Raw genomic sequence first — 4262 nt, forward strand, 5'->3', positions numbered from 1 at the left:
TTATTAGGCATTTTACTGTGTGTTTGTATTGGTTGTTGTATTTTGAACATAGTTAAACGCCGAGTAATGATGCTGTCGACCTTCGTATATACCCAACTGTCTAATGTAGATGAGGGAGAAGTAGAACTTGAAGGCATTTGATCTGGCATTTGGTCAAGGGGGCATGTCTGAGTAGAAATGGTGACCAAACGCTCAGCCCACATGCCAGACCAATGCAGAACACGAGAGCAGGTCATGTTCAACGTGTGAAGAGCTCATGATCATGAGGCTGACCAGCTCGTGATCAGACAGCCTTAACAAATCAGGAGCTGCAGGAGAAGCGTGACTGCCTGGCCAGCAGACACACTCTCTTAACTGTAAATCAGCAGCCTCCTCTGATTGGCTGAAGAGTTTATAAAAGGGACAGTGCGCTAAAGCGCAGGGTCCTGGGTTCCACACAGGCCCTTGGATAGGACTGATCACCCTGTCCAGGAATCCGTGTCCCCACGGCCGAATAGTACGAATAGTCATACGAATAGTCATACGAATAGTCACACTCTGGCTATTATTTCACCGAATAGTGAGCTCTCCATCCGCACGTACATTGGAAAAAGCAATTGCTATCTCCTACTTGTCATCTTTAACTACTGCTTCACCACTGTCGTTTTGTTGTGTAACCACTGTTGAAATCTTACTGTAAGTAAACGTTAAGTTCAATTTTACTATCTTCCAACTGAGTCAGTGTCCCTTTCATCCCCGGCCTGTCCATAAAGTGGGTTGGTCATCCACCCGCCCCCCGGTTCAACTGGTAAACCACCTGGTGAGTGCTGCAGTTGCCGACACTTCCCACTTATGATCCCCAGCCTCCTTTGCACCAGCAATATGGCATGATTGGGATCTGATCCCCAATCCTACAATTGCCCCTCTTGCCATGTCTGTGCCATAAACAGAACATTTGTCAGCAGCATAGATGCTTACTACTATACTACTTGTAGTACTCCACTGAAAATACTGGTAACAGTCACCCAGGAGAAGGATGTAAAGTCTAAGAATAAGTCCAATATCTCTGGCTTATGACATTTTGTAATCCTGTAGTGGCAGAATGGTGAAATTAAGGCTATCCTGGCAGTTAGTTGCCTAGTGTTAGCAAGGATAATTTTTTCTGGAAAGCAACTCCACAGTTGGCCAGAATGACTAAGGAGACAGCTGTTATGGCTGTGATAAAGGAAGGACATATGGTAAAAGAAGGTTTGAAGAGTTGGTGGTCTTCAGGCACCATTGAGGGCTGCTCTTGACTGGGATAGTGAAGAAAGTGTTTTGTGATTCTGGTTTATGAACCTGTCATGCAGTCCTTCCTAAGGTAAAACTCGAGTGGATTTCTTTGATTAGGTTAGTGGTGACAAAGTCAGGAAACTTTAATGGGTTTAAAGCAGTGGTTCTCAGCCTTTTTAAACTCAAGGTACTTCTCCTTAGGGCCAAGGCACCCCTCAGAAAATGCCAGCTCTTACTTTTCACTTGTTTTTTGACTACAGAAAAATAATAGAACATTTTTTCCTGTTGCAATGAACTCGGAAAGATCACAAGTTAGAATGTTTTTAGCGCTGTGGATTCTTATTTATCTCTGGGCTTATCTTGTGAATCATGTTTGCACGCTTAACAGTGCTAACATTGCATGGCAGCCTGTGGCACACTGGAAAGGATCTAAAGGCACCTTAGAGTGTCACAGAACTTTAATTCAGAATCATTGGCTCTGAAGGTTGAACCCTTCCTCCACAACTTGATGAGCAAGGGAACTCAGCCAAGTTCAAGCCAGTTCCTGCAAACTCAGTCTGTCTACCTGGTTGATCCTGGCTCTTTAGACTCAACAGCTGCTGCCATGAATATAATAGGTTGGCAACCTAGTATACCTTAACAGTGGAACTTTGTGAAGAGCCCATGAGCTTCCTGTCTGTAACCAGCTTCTTGCCTTGTCCCTTAGTCTTTGCCCTGGTTCCTTGATGCTTGACTTCTTCCCTTGCCTTGTCTACTGGTCTGCTGACTCTGGTTTGTTTTTGGCCTTCCTAACTATGGCTTCTGACTTTGCCTTCTGGCTGTATGTTTCTTGACGTTTGCCCCTCAGTTTGTTCTGGCTGCAGATCTTTGGCAGCTAACCCTGGTCTAGTGTTATGGACCTGCCTTTGCTCCCAGCTCTTGATTTGGCACCCTATTTACATTCTGACTTGGCTGTAGCCCCTAAACTGAGATAGCATTCAGGAAAAATCTCACACTATTATAAAACTTGAGGGAAGAGAACATGCATTAATATTAAGAACAAGATGCAGACCCCTGGATTGAAAGTGAAAATGTAGAAGTGAATGAGCATACATTTCTTTTTCTTTTTTTTCCGTCTTTTGAGTGTATAGGATATCCCGGCTTGGAATTTTGAAAAGGTGTTTTAATTTCAAAATGTTAAAATTTGTGCGTATATTACAATAAATATTTCAAAATCAAGCAACATATTTATAAATACATTCTGAAAAAATGCTCCAAATTTTCTTTTGAGGAAATCTTTGAAGATTTCACATTTTTTTTCTGATGCAAACAGTGTCAAACTTCAAAATTTTTAAATCCCTGTGAAGGAGAATTACCATCCTGGTCTAAGCAAATCTATATACTTTTAATTACCATAATGCCACTTCTGCTTTGTGTGTCAAAGGTGCAGAATGAGAACCCATAACTTTACTCATATTCATTTCTGTTTTGACTTCAATGGGAACATTGCCTGAATTAGTATAGCAAGATTGGCTCCTTAACCTAAACTAAACTAAACTTGTACTCTGTTGCTCTCATGGCAATGCATCTTTTCATTTGAGTGGGAGGGCTTCTTATATGATATATTTTCTACCACATATATCAGTGCCTTAACATACATCCTGAGTTCAAAAAATAAAAGTAAGGTGTTTTATGTCGTATCTTCTAGACAATGGAAATGTTTAAATTAACTTCAAGATAAAACTTAATGATCATGTCTTGTTGGTCACTGATGGAGAATATATGTGAAGATCTAGGTCTCTTATGGCCATATTTTTTCCTAATCAATTCCATACAGAGTTTCAGCCATATACAGTAGGAAAAAATTGTCAGCACATTTTTGCTTTCTTTAATTGATTAAAGAAAAAACTTTCAGAAGATTATTTTATAATGGTACAATGTATTATTTATATGGGACTAGCAGCTGTCAAAGACTTGACTAGGCTGCATGGACCACTGGTCTGGCCATTTCTATATTCTTATATAACCAAACACAGGTGTTTAGGCCTGGCTACTAGTCTCAGGCTGCATTTCCAGGCATGTGTCTTGAGCTTTGCATGCCATCGGGTTTGCATTATGGAGTTGCTGTAGAATGTACATTTCATGTTGATACATTTTCCCTTAAAAGAAAATTGTCATGCTTCTACATTCAAATTGAAATGTAATCCTTGGACTGCTACATGCATATCCATTGTCCCTGGTCCTGTGCTAAACACTTCTTAGAGGCCCCTGCTACATATATTCCACAATGTGCAATAATTTTAGGTTGGCCACACCTGACAAGTAAGACTGGCCACAAGTGCAAAGTAACTATAATGTAATTAATTGGTTAATTCCCACAATAGAGTTAGACAGGCCACACCTGCAAAGTCATTATCACAGGATAAAAATGACTATCCCAGCCATAAAAAGAGGCACCCAGCTATAAAATTAGTGTTTGGAAATGTGTCACAATGCTATGGCTGGTTTCCGTCCAGCTTTAATTTGACCACGTAGCAGGGCCCATATTTATTTTGGCTGTCATTGTATGTAACGCACACATTTGTGTTTGTCTAGGTTTGCCTTTGCCTCCCTTGCTAAATGCTAACTTGGTAGGTTTGTAATAACAGCCCTAAAGGTGAATCATCACATGTTTCTTGGCAAGTTTCAGAGGTTCAGCTGTGAAGGCGCCTCTCCAACCGGGCACCTCTCAGGAAGGGGATCGCCTCCCGTATATCCTTGCAGGGCATTTGTCTGCGTGTGTTGGGGGCCCTGAAGCCCCTCCAGAGCCTGGCGCCGTCTTGCAAGGGCAGAAGACTGGGTCGGCCCTAGCCCCAGGGGCGGAGAGGGGCGCTGGAGGGAGGAGCCGGCTATCAGCAGGGGAGTCCGCTCTTCTTCCCACTTGCAGCCTCCAGCATTTCAGGTCCAGGGAGCGGGGTGGGGGTCTGTGTGTATCACGCCCCGCCCGCCACGAGGCCGAGGGGCGCCCCGCACACGTCGGCTCCAGCCCCCGC

General features: G+C 43.0%; 1 protein-coding gene across 1 annotated transcript in view; it reads left to right on the forward strand.

Moving 5' to 3' along the window:
- Positions 1–4262, forward strand: part of LOC102384511 (cytochrome c-type heme lyase) — a 91655-nt gene that overhangs the window by 30460 nt on the left and 56933 nt on the right. The gene's annotated exons all lie outside the window — the stretch shown is intronic.

Source organism: Alligator sinensis, unplaced genomic scaffold, assembly GCF_000455745.1.
Source record: "Alligator sinensis unplaced genomic scaffold, ASM45574v1 scaffold199_1, whole genome shotgun sequence".
In the NCBI taxonomy this organism is placed as follows: Eukaryota; Metazoa; Chordata; order Crocodylia; family Alligatoridae; genus Alligator; species Alligator sinensis.